General features: G+C 40.1%; 1 protein-coding gene across 3 annotated transcripts in view; it reads left to right on the forward strand.

The window, feature by feature from the left end:
• Nucleotides 1-6,848: 6,848 nt before the first annotated feature.
• The window catches only part of MARCHF10 (membrane associated ring-CH-type finger 10), a 78,867-nt gene continuing 72,416 nt past the window's right edge, over nucleotides 6,849-13,299 (forward strand). For 2 of the 3 annotated variants that reach the window (XM_026717295.2, XM_087917331.1), the window contains exons 1-2: nucleotides 6,863-6,965; nucleotides 10,846-10,930. The gene's annotated coding sequence lies outside the window, so the exon portion shown is untranslated. Of the gene's footprint in view, nucleotides 6,966-10,845; nucleotides 10,931-13,299 lie in introns of all 3 variants that reach the window. The other variant, XM_087917330.1, reaches the window with a different exon arrangement.

A 13,299-nucleotide genomic window follows, 5' to 3' on the forward strand; every position in this document is an offset into this window, starting at 1 on the left:
AAATAAAGCCATTGCGAACAACAATGGGATGTGTCATAGAATTAGAAATAACTCATAACTTAATTTTAGAACTAAATCACTGTTCTAAAAGGTATTGATTCTTTCCAAGCTAGAACCATGTGGAGCACAAATTTCATAAATTATGATTTTCCAAGAATTATGACAAAGATATGTAGGAAGAATGAGATTTGGGGAAATGATTAACCTTTGGCTAACTAAATTTATTTTAATAATAAGGGAAAGATTCAAATTATTCTATATGACATTGCTAGGCAGAGAAGCCAAAAATCAAAGCCATATGCCTGTAGAGGGCATGGAAAATATTACTAACAACAAAACTGCACGAGTATTTGAAATATTAGAATACATAATGAGAAATGATGGATTAGAATAAAAGTTGGAAATAAAAATTCTTGAAAATTGAAAGCATTGTTGAAGTTATACTGGGAATTTTTTTTGTAATAAAGTTTTTTTATTTTATTCTACACATACACATCAATACATTAATTGTGTGGCATCAATATATCATACATTTTAATATAGGTAAATTTAATAATACCAATCATATCTCTTATTACCCTTATTCACATTAAATCAAAATCCTTCTTTGCTTACTTTCAACATTTCAATACTCTCCTAATGACACCATATCAGTTGGACATACTTAGTAATTTCATTATTCAATTTCCTCCTCGATTTTTTAAATAAAAAATTCTCATTTGGCAAGCAGTATGGTTTCACATCTATACAAACATGACCATATTTACTTATTCATTTTATTTGTTCAATTTCATATCACATTAACCTTATTAGTATTAAATGTTGAACTTATCCAATTCCAATTCATATTATAACTTATTTCCTTAGAATATTTTCATATCTTATTTTACAGTGTTATTTAGAATTCTCATCTCGTTTCTATGTTCATTTCCCATATTATCTTTTTCTGTCATATTTGTAGTTTTATCAGTTCTTAATTTATTAATTCAAGATTGTCCTTTCTAATTATTAATTTGAGCCAGCCACCTTCAATCTAAACACCATCTCCCTCTTTACTATAACACACACACACACACACATTTATCAGATTCTGCATTACATTTTCTCAATCACCTTATAAATCATCTATACATTACAAACATATTAGTCTAATCATTTAAGTATAGCAACTGATAGATCATAATAGATCTCATTTCAACATCTTTCCCCCTTTTCTTGTACCTCTTTAGTCATCAATTACTATATATTTTTATTATAAATTCCCAATTCCATATAGCAATAATTCTTTAATAACAGGAAAGAGAGAAAGAAAAGAAACTAAAGAGAAAAAATCCCATCAGTTATATACTTATCTATTTTCAATACTAATGCATATATATCACAACTTATTGCCTTGTGTAATCTCCTTCCTATCCTCTTTTTTTTTCACCCATTGTCTCTCGCTCTTTTAACAATATAGTTTCTTTTCATCCTCGTTTGCTTCCTGTTTCTGTTTATTTTCTGGTCCTTTCTTTCAATTCCCTTTCCCCCTCATTCTTATTCCTCTCCATTTCTCATTCCAATTATTAACTTTTCCTCCCTCCCTCCTTTGGTTTTTCTTTTGAACTTCCCTTTTCAGTTTTTTCCCCTCTCCTTTTTTTCATTTTCAGAACCATTTTCCCTTTTATCACTTCAGATCACATATTTTTAATTTTAACTCCTTTCCCCCTCTGTTTAAATAATTGTTGATCCCTTTGTTCTTCAAAGCTAGCTTCTTCTTTGTTAGTCTTCTCCCCCTCTGGTTTACCTTGTTCTTCTACATACTGGGTCGCCATTTCTAGTTTCTGTAGTACATAATTACACATTTCAAGTCTAATTTTCATCATTTGCCTTATGTCTTGCAAGTCTGATCTCATTTCAACAAGTAATTCCTCCATCGTATCTTCTCACTTTTCTTTTTCCTCTTCTCTAATTGGTGTATTCAGTCCCAAAGTCCAGTATATTATTTCAGCCAGTGTCTTTCAAATTTATTTTCAACAATCAATGTCCTTGAATCTTTGTTTCAAGTCTTCAAGAGGGCCCTTTCCCAATTGTTTCCCACAATCACTGGGTGGTTCTATGCCAATATTTTCAAGTATCTTCCCCTTTGTAGTGTTCTAATGTCACTTTCCAGGGTTTTTATTTTTTATAATGGAGTTTCTTTTACTTTCCTTTAAGTTTCAAAGTCCAATTTCTTAGAAAGACCAAGCACCTTTTAAAAGAAAGGTCACTGAAGTTTTTCCTGTACCATCAGGTGGCGATCTTGAGCCTTTTCCACAGTCCACTCCTTCCTTAACTTTAACTTTCTTTGTTAAATATAGTACTTTTATTTAATTCACTAATTTCAATCATTAGCTATTTTTTCTTTTCATTTCAACACACTCAATTTCAGCATTTAATTATGCCCTTTAAGTGCCCATAATCCAATAAGTATCCAGTTTAATTTCTAAACCTTTGTTTTGTTCAAATATTTTTCTTTAAATTTTCTCCTCCAAATTAGTCCAATACAATGATTCAAGCCAATTTTATAAAATAAAATCCATTTTTTTATATAAAATCCAATTTCCTTCTCACTTTCTTTAGTCACTGCTTCCATACACTTTCCTCCTTTATTTTTAATACTGGGGTACCTCAAAAATGATGTGTTTTGCCTAGTTCACACACTGCTTGCTGCTTCTCTCCAGCACAGTTTTAGTTTCCCGGAGTGTTCTATGTCTTCATGGTGGCCATTTTAAGACCACAGCTGCAACTTGCCTTTAGGAGAGGTTTTCCTGTCTGGGAGGAGGGTTGCAACTTCCCTCAACCACCCTTCCAATCGGGACCCTCCAGCAAGTGAGCTCGGGTGAAACCACGCACGATCGCGGATTCTGCTCCAACTCTGACGACAAACAAACTGGAAGTCATATTGGGAATTTTCTAGTTGACTTGCAAGGTTTAAAAGAGAAATAAATTCACATATTGAAAAATAAAGGACTCTACCTCCTACAGAGCACTGATCCAGAGATGCAGCTCAATGTAAGAAGTGGGAATAAAACACAGAATCACTAAATTTCAGCAAATTCAGCAGGAAAGCATTGAACCTTTTAAGAAAAGTGAGTGGAGCTAGATAACCGACACAAGAAACATCCAATATAACTCCTGACCAAACAGTCTCTAGTTTTATCTTGCTTCAAAACTTCAACAGTGAAAGGACACTCCAGTCTCACCAAAAAAGCACTTTCACCTTTTTGGTGGTCAAGCACTCTTGCCCCTTCTCTTTAAAAGAAATTGTCATTGTCATTGGTAGTCTGAAATGTGGTAAAGCACCAGGCTTTGATGGTATTCATCCAAAATTCCTGATAAACCCTTGGAGGCGTGCACGGAACTGGATTGGTAAATTCCTCTCAGAAGTACGTAATTTCTAATGGCTGCCTACCACCAGAATTTAAAAAAGCTAAAATAATATCACCTCTAAAAACTGGCAAACCACTAGACAGAATTGAAATCTACTGCCCAATTTCCCTTTTGAGCTCCTGGTACAATTCCTGGAAAAATTAATTATAAACAGGCTAAGTCCCATAACAGATGAACATCTACCATGAAACAAGCCAGCTTTTGACAGGACCAAGTTAGTTAGGTGCTAAGCCTAACAGGCTATATTGAATATCAAAATCAGATATGTGTTCATAGACATAGCTGCAGCATAAACAGTTTGGAAGGATGGGCAAACTGTGCCATATTATCCCCTGAAAAAATTTCTATTGACTAATTGATAACAAGTTGAGTGGTAATAATAGGAAAAGAAAAATAAGGTAAAACAATACTCTCCCCCCACAGCTCTGTAATGGCAGCTACACTATTCACCTTATACGAAATAATGTTGGTGACAAGGGGGCACAAATTTAGACACACTGATTATTGACCATAGCAGTACAAGAAAAACACATGGAGGTAGCTCACAGCCTCCTATCCAAAGACCTTGAAATCTTGGAAAAATTCTTCACTAACTGGAGGCTCGCTCTTAGCACCAGCAAAACATTAACTATGTGCTTCTACCTTAACAACAAACTAGCAAATGAAGCCCCCCCACCAATCTACCTCATAGGTGGGAAACTATGGCCACTTTATGACTTGTGGACTTCAACTCCCAGAATTCCTTAGCACAGCTGGCTTAGGAATTCTGGGAATTGAAGTCCACAAGTCATAAAAGGGCCATCGTTCCCCATCCTGATCCACTGAAAGAAAAACTTACTCCCCTATTATCCCCATTAAAAAGTATCTTGGAGTAACATTGGGCCAAAGAATACAGTGGCAAAAAATCAATATTAGGAACAGCATACTCCATAAATTGTGTATAGTCAAGGCTATGGTTTTCCCAGTGGCAATGTATGGCTGTGAAAGTTGGACCATAAGGAAGGCCAAGCGCCAAAAAATTGAGGCCTTTGAACTATGGTGCTGGAGAAGACTCCTGCAAGTCCCTTGGACTGCAAGGCGATCAAACTGGTCAATCCTAGAAGAGATCAATCCTGACTGCTCTTTAGAAAACCAGATCCTGAAGATGAAACTCAAATACTTTGGCCAATGAGAAGGAAGGACACACTGAAGAAGAGCCTAATGCTGGGAACGATTGAAGGCAAAAGAAGGGGACGGCAGAGAATGAGGTGGCTGGATGGAGTCACTGAAGCAGTTGATGTGAGTTTAAATGGACTCCAGGGGATGGTAGAAGACAGGAAGGCCTGGAGGAAGGTTGTCCATACAGTGATGATGGGTCGGACAGACTTTGCGATTAACAATAACCCTCCATAAATTATGTGTAACTAAATGAGAAACCCCAATTGCTACCTTTAGGTCATCAGCACTAAGATTAATCTACTCTGCAGCAGCATACTGTGCCCTGGTATGGTTTAATAGCTGCCATACTAGGAAGTTAAGACGACAGACTCAATGACACCATGACGATGATAAGCAGAGGTATTAAAACCACTCTGGCTTGCTGGCTTCCTGTTCTGAGGAATATAGCACTGCCAGCTTTACAAAGGCAAGATGCACTAGTGAGGGAATACAGAAAAATTATGAACAACTCCTACTGGTACCTGCTGATCTTCCACATTTATTAGCAAGAAGACTCAAATTCAGGAAACCCGCACTGGCACTGGCACTGGCATGACATCTGCCCAACAACTTTAACAGATTCCCAATGGAAAGCCAAATGGGTTGCTGAACGCCCAGATATAGGAAGACATATAAATGACCCCACAAAAATGGTGCCAAGCTTTGAATGACCAAGTTAGCAATGGACAATCCTGAATAGGATTTGCACCTTATATGGCATCTGCCGGTATACTCTGTATAAATGGGGCACAGTATCTTTCTCAAAGTGTTACTTTAACACTTTATGAGGGTCTCACATCAAACTGTAGATCACATTGTGATTAGCTAAACTAAGGACATATACCAATCTGGAATCTATTTTTTTAAAATATAAACAATCCTGGGTTTCAATGGTTAGATGATCCAGAGATGTTAATGTTTGAACATAGGTCTTTTTAACATTTATATTTTATTGGATTCTATTAATCTAGATATGTTAATATATATTGCTAATCCATGTATGATATGGCATACACTAAATAAATAAGTTCTCATTTGGAATAGAATACATAATAGAAAGGAATTGGAAAGATCCTTTTATTCTTATATGCATTGTGTTCGTTAATATGCCTATACAGTGGAAAAAATTGATATGAAAATTTGGCAATTGGCAAGCTAGTTGATTGTTGCAATACCAATAATTTAGAAGGCACGAAATTCAAATTTCCACCGTTTCAGGTCAGTATTCATTTGTCCACCAAACGAAATACCTTGGCCAGTTTTCTACCTTTGGATCTTGTGAACGTCAGCTGACGGAGTATGGACACTTATGTACGTGCACATCAATCAATCACCTGTAGAGTATACCAAAGTAAAATTACACGGTATTTCTGTAAGAGAGGTAGGGTTGTCTTTCGCCTCCGCACTTTTTTTTTTTTTTAATTAAGGCGTTTATGAATTCCCGCACAAAGGCTGGCCAATTTACAGCCCGATAAGTACAAACACCCACCCAAGGAAGCGCCTACGCTTCCACCCACTCCGCCTGCGGGTAGGCAGGGGAAGCGGGCCTGTTTTGCGCATGATGACGAGACCAACCAATGACGAAGACAACAGCTACTCCAGTATCAACGCGTGAACTGCGGACAGCTAAATAAGCTCGGTCCTGCCCTCCTCCCTGCGAGGCACGGATCCTCAAGCGCCTCTTCCGAGCATCTTTGGCGCCCTCTCTTCGATTGGCGCATAAGGCTCGTTGTTGATTCAGACATTTAATACATGAGAGTCACGGACTCCTCCTTCGATACTGTAATAATAATCGAAGAAATCCATCACTGCTGTCACAGCCGATCTCAATTACAGTATGCGCGCACACAATCGCCTCTAAGTGAATGCAAACAGCAATCTGCACTCCCTTCTATCACGGATGAGGTTACCTAGTTTGGGTAAACGTCTGCAAAGAAAACAAGTTCAGGGCGCACCAAAGACACCTGGTATCAATCCAGAGCTGCATTTATTATCTTTTATTGATATGATGAATATTTATTGGCTCATTTTAAACATTAAAAAACCCCAATTCACAATAAGGGTCAGTGAAATAAATTCCTCGGTGATATTTTCCTTCAAAAGTCTGCGAGGCGAAATAAAGATGGCTTCTCTAAGGAAAAACTAGCTTTAAAAAAAAAAATCGTTCAAGGTTATCTATAATTTCCTATCTCTGTGGTTCTTTACCATCACGACATAGTGCGCACGCTCGTTCGCTCGTTCTCTTTTCCCTAAACAGGAACTATGGGGTTGCTACGGAAACGGGTAGACGCTACCCGACGGCTTGGAGAGAAAGAAAGAGCGAACGCGCCTGGGGCAGGCAGACCAAATATAGGAAGGTGAGGGGTTTCTTGGGGAAAAGTCGTTCCTGGCTTACAGTTGTTTAAATGCGAAATGGTTATATGCCCCTCCCCTTTTTTGATTACGATATTAACTTTTACACATGGAGTTTGCTTACTATTATGGGCGCAATTCCATTTCTGGCGATGGCTGCGGCGGTTTTTATACCTTTATGACTCGCTTGTGAAGGACACCTCCCCCCCCCCCCATTCCGTTCCCAGTATCACGGGGGAATTCTTACGGTTCTCTTTCACAATAATAGACTTAAAGACGGAGACACACAGGTACATATATATCCCTAGTTAAAATCTGATGTTAAGTAACATAAACATTTTTCACACTTGTTACCTTCTCTGTAATATTTGTATCTATATTAGAACTGCAGCCAATGGAAACTTACCACCTGATGAGCCTGTCAAGGAGGAAAATCGCTGTCTGTGATTAGATGGTTAACCTGTTTCATTTTGTGTTGTGCCTTCAGTCAGTTTTGACTTTTGGGGATCAATCGGATAAGTCCCTATATTCTTGGCATCATTTTAAAAGTGGTTTGCCACTGTTTTCTTCCTAAGACAGAGTGTGACTAGCCCAAAATTACCTGGTTGGTTTTGGGCCTAAGGCAAGACTCTCCAAGTTTCTAGACTGGTCCAGCCTTTAACAATTCCATCAAATTAGCTCTTTTTATTAGGACCATCCAAAGTGTCATTATAGAATCTACCCAAATATGACATCAGGTTAGATAATACAAAAAGCCAAGAAAGATCTACATGATCTGTGTAGATTTAATCTAATAATACAGATTATGATTATTCCATTTGGTTATTTTATATCATCTTTAGGAGAGGGATTTGTTTAATAACTGACAGACAAACTCACTTGGATTCATTCCCAGTTAGATCTCATGCATGAGGCAATTCCATATGAGATACCTGGGACAAGGTCTTGCACAGTTGTCTGGGAATGGTTTGACCCTGTTGGACCTGAGGAAGTGGACAGGATCCTTAATGCTGTCAGTGCCACTACCTGTCAGTTAAATCGTTGTTCCTTTTGGATAGTGACAGCCTCCAGAACAATGACTAGCAGGTGGATTCAGGCAATGATTAATAATACATCATTACAGGAGGGGACGTTTTGAGGGCCTTTTAAGGAGCCCTGGTTCATCCCTTCCTAAAAAAAAACCCATCACTTGATCCCACCTATTTGGACAATTTTCATCCTGCTTCTAATCTTCCCTTTTTAGGAAAGGTGGTGGAAAATATGGTTGCCTGGCAGCTTAAGAGAGTCCTAGATGAAACAGATTATCTGGACCTCTTTCAGTCAGAATTCAGGCCTGGTTACAGGATAAAAATGCCATTGTTGCATTTGTTGATCTCTGATGGGGGTGAGATGAAAGTAGTTCAACCATCCTTGCTTCCCCTGATCTTTTCAGCACCCTTTGATTGACCATGGTATCCTTTTGGGCTGACTACTGGGGCTGGGTGACACAGTTTTGCTCTGGTTCAGCTTCTTCTCTAAGGCTGGTCACTATTAACAGGGAATGAAAGATTCAGTTCTCAACCATTATCTTGTGGCATGCCACAGGACTTAGTACTTCCTCCACTTCTTTTTAATATCTACATCAGGGCGTCATGTTGTCATCACATGATGTATCACAACTTTGCTAAATCAGGGTGGGAGTGGTCAGCGCATGATGCATCCAGTCTGAGCGCCACAACTTTGACACCCCTGATCTACATGAAGCTATTGTGTGCGATCATCCAGTACCATGGATTGAAGTATTTGCAGTATGCTGTGATACTCAATTCCATATTTCTACCCCTGGTGGCCCAAGTGATGCTGTTGATTTTTTTATGATGCCTGGAGGTTGTGGGGTCTTGAAAGCGGGACAACAGGCTTTGGCTGAACCCTGGCTTTGGGTGCATGGAGCCAAAAGATCTGGAACTTTGTCATCTTTAGTTCTGGATGAGGTGACACTACCCTAGAGGGTCCCATCTACAATATAGGGGTTCTCCTGGATTCATTACTCCTGATTGAAGAGCATGTGGCAGTCATGCTAAGAGAACCTTTGCACAACTTTGGGTTGTGTGCCAGTTGCTACCTCTCCTAGACTAGGAGTCTTTGTGGATGAACTATTACAATGTGCTGTCTATGCGGCTACCATTGAAGAGCATTCAGAAGCTATAGCTAGTGCAAGTATAGTGGCGTGGACAGTTCTTGGAGTCCAAAGATGGTCCATGTTACACTACTGCTCCATGACCTTCATTGGCTGTCAGTTTGCTTCTGTTGGTAATCACCTTTAAAGCCCTTCATGGCATGGATTCAGGCTACTTGAGGAACCAACTTATCCCACTGGGATTGGCTTGCCCCACCCATACCAGCAGAGGAGGCATGCTGCGGACTCCATCAGCCAGGGTATTCCAGCTGGCAGGGTCTAGGAGAAAAAGCCACCTCTGCCATTGCACCTGCCCTTTGGAACAACTTGCTCCTGAGTGAGCCGGCTTCAGCCCTCCTGACCTTCCACAAGAGCTTGAAGACCTGGCTCTGCAAGTTAGCTTGGGACTTCAATGGAGGGGTTTCACATAAGGGGTGATTGATAGACTACTCCCTCCTTCCCCACATTCTTTTAATTGGCGTTCAGTAATTGATTCTTTAAAATATATTTTATGTCTCTTAGATTTTGTATAGTTTTTACCTTTTTAAGATGGTAGGTAAGCCACTCAGAAGTACCCTGTGGCAAGATGGGCAGCCAATAAATTTTATAAATAAATACATGTGTTGATGTCTGCATTGAACATCCATTTTCTTCTGAATCTCTGTTAACCTGGAATTCTATTTTTAAATAATTTATTTGCAACTTGCCAATAGATGATTTATTTAAAAAGCAGTAGGCTTGATCCACGCATTAACTACATTTTAGCTTTGGCCTAGTATGTTATGTGAACGTACTATTCTGATTTATAAATTATAGTTTATGAATTACATGTATAAGCTAAACATAATGTTTGTATTCAATAAACCATTGTTAAAGAAGCCATGATTTCATAGACTTGAATCATAATGTGTCTGGAAACACATATCTAATGAGCCAACATCAACATTTTTTATGTTATGAATCAATATTATTCATGGAAATGTTTTCAATGAAAGAGATTAAGTTATCAGTATGAAAACAAAATCTTAATTAACAAAAGCTGTAGGAATTTGTCCAGGCAGCCATCAGGAATCAAGTTTGACTTAAAGCTCCTCTCCCTGCAAAAACAGGCCTCAATGACTCAATCCACTTATTTGACATATACAAATTCAAAATTATTTCTTACTGAGTTCAATATGCTTAAATAGAAGTACATTTTATGAGGTGGGATTGGCAAATATAGTCTTCAGCTTTCCAAAATACCTCAGAGTTATACAAGTAAAATTTAGTGACAGAAAGGTTGGATTTCAAGATTATGATTTTTATTTTAAAGGATTTTTAATTAAAAACCAAAATATGAGGTTTCTCTGTCAATTTTTGTCCTGCCCCTCTTCCCACAATGAGAAAAAAAATTGGTTCTGCTGATCCAATTAAATTGTGGTGCATGTCCTTTGGAACTCTCAAAGAAAACAAACTTATTTAGGAAAAATGCCAAATTAAAAAAAATAGTTACCCACCTCTTTGTTAGGGCAAATGGTGTCACCGATGACGTATCATAGTTCTTAGTATATTGTTAAATCATTACATATGCCCAGGAAACAGAATGTTTGGACTTCAAAGAACCAAAGTATTTAGCTGCAACTGAGTTTCTCTTTGCCTTCTCTATAATATAACCTTCCATTTTTCTCACGTCCTTTCCTCCCCTCTCTAATTACCTTTCCTTTTCCCTTCTCTTTCTATACTTTACATAGAGTGACAAGCCTGCCTCTAGAGGATCGATTCTGCACAACACAGCACAGCAATGAGAGGGCAACAAAAGCTGAAGTGATCCTGAACGTAAGAGCATTTAGAATTAATAGAACTATTAATACAGAAAAGAAAATTGAAACCATAAATAGTCTTGCTTCAGAGAAGACATAAAATAAAATTTACATGACAGCAGTTATAACAGTTTGCATGCATGCAGCATGGTATCCAAAGTTTCAACTCACTATGCTATTTGAATTCAAAGTGAAGTATATGTTGAATCTCTTTAATTTTGATAAAAAGGATGCAAGAAGATGTTTGAGTTCACATGTGATAGTGATTAATAGTAAAATACAGAAATTAAGTAGTGCATTGCATTCTGATAGAAACTCTAATCGTTTTAGAAACAAGAGATCACATATATGCTGCTTAATTAGGACTGTATTATAGATTCAGAAAAAACATTTATTTCAGCACTGGACCTACATAACTAATGTCAAAGTGCCATTCACCTGAGATAGAATGGACGATTAGATTTGTGTCTGCAAAGTACAGGTAGTCCTCAATATACAACAGTTCATTTAGCGACTGTTCAAAGTTGCAACATTACTGAAAAAAATATGACCATTTTTCACACTTATAACCATTGCAGAATCCCCATGGTCACATGATCAAAATGGTCACATGGTTTTTGACAATTGACTCATATTTATGATGGTTGCAGTGTCCAGAGTCATGTGATCAGATGTGGGCTTCAGCCAGTTCACACCAGTTTGGGTGAACCGGATGTTAATTTTCTGCGCAGTTTGGCGAATCAGCAAATCCCAGCATTGGCTGGCCCTGCCCCACCCCTCCCAGGAATCCCAGCACCTCCCCGCTCATCTGCCGCCATTAGCTGTGAGGCTGCAAATGGATCAGCAGTGCCGATCAGCTGTGAAGCTGAGGCACCCAATATTCACTGCCTTCGGTCTATCAGCCCCCCCGGCAATCAGCTGTGTCTTCTTTTGTTGCCCTGCCCAGGGGAACGGAGCTGGAAAGCAGGTTAGTGGAGTGGGGAGGGAATGGGCCATGTGTGCATGCTCTACTCGAGGAGGAGAAGAGTTGCCAAACTTTTATTCCTTCCCTTCGCAGCAGAGGTGCTTGGAAGACAGTTCCTGTGCCTTGGCTGTTCCTTTATGGTCCCCCCTTACCCCACCCCCATGTTGAAGTACCTTAAAGGGATAGGCTTCAGGGGCTGTCTTTGTGCTGCGAAGGGAGGAAGAAAAGTTCGGCAACTCTTCTCCTCCTCCTTGGGCATACACACAGAGCATGCACACATGGCATTGGAGGGCACTGGAGGGACTTGCTCACGTGCCGTCTCCTTGCAGAAGAACCTCCCAGTGCCGTGTGTGCACGCTGTACCCAAGAAGGAGGAGAAGAATTGCTAAACTTTTCTTCCTCCCTTCCCTTCACAGTGGAACTGCTCAGAAGGCAGCTCCTGTGGCCTGGCTGTCCCTTTATGCTCTCTCCTCACCCCGACCCCCACGTTGAGGTACCTTAAAGGGACAGACTGAGGTGGCTGCCTTCATACTGCAAAGGGAAGAAGAAAAGTTTGGCAACTCTTCTTCTCCAACATACGCACAGAGCGTACTGTGCACACATTGTATATGCATGGCGCCGGAGGAACTCGCCCATGCACAGAGGGTCCCAGCCTCATGTGTCCATGCTCTGTGTGAATATCGGAGAAGGAGGAGACCACTTGCCAAGTTTTCCTTCCTCCTTCTCTTCTGACATACTGGCCAGTCAGGTGAGCAGTGTCACATGGGGCAAGCATCCTCATACAAATGCAAATTTGCAGACATCCCAATATTCCAGGCTTTGGCTGCAAGAACCTCAGACAGCCTTCCCCACCACACACTTCCTCCTCCCGCCACCCCATGCGAGGTAGTAAGCCCAACAGAAAGTGCCTGGCCCAAAGACACAGCCCTCCATGACGGAGCCCTTCCTGGGGAACAAAGCAAGAACTTACTGATCCATCCCGAAGGAAAGCTTCAGAGTGGTGCCAGTGGCGCTCAGGGAGGATGGCCCTCGGGGCCCTGGGAAACTGTCTTGTGCAGCACAGTAAAATGTACTTTAGCAACCAGGAGTTGTTGCTTTGGGTTCTGCAAGTCCCCTCCCTTCGGGAAATGGCTCAGGGGGGCAGGGAGGAACAGAATTCAACCAGGAAAGAGACTCTCACTCTCCCAGCTAGACCAGCAGGGAGAGAAGCAGCTGCTGACCCAGCCAGAACCAACATGAGTGCCTCTCCACACGTTCTCCTGCTGCTTTTGCTGGGAGAGCGAGAGAGTCTTTCTTGCACAGAAATAAGCTAAATTTCGCTGTGCCAAGAAAGACTCTCTCACTCTCCTAGCTAGCAGAGGAGAGAAGCAGCCGTTGACCCGGCCAGAGTTGACAGGGAGCTGCTTCATGCATTCTGCAGC

Source organism: Pseudonaja textilis, chromosome Z, assembly GCF_049901715.1.
Source record: "Pseudonaja textilis isolate UNSWEBS1 chromosome Z, rPseTex1.2, whole genome shotgun sequence".
NCBI lineage: Eukaryota > Metazoa > Chordata > Lepidosauria > Squamata > Elapidae > Pseudonaja > Pseudonaja textilis.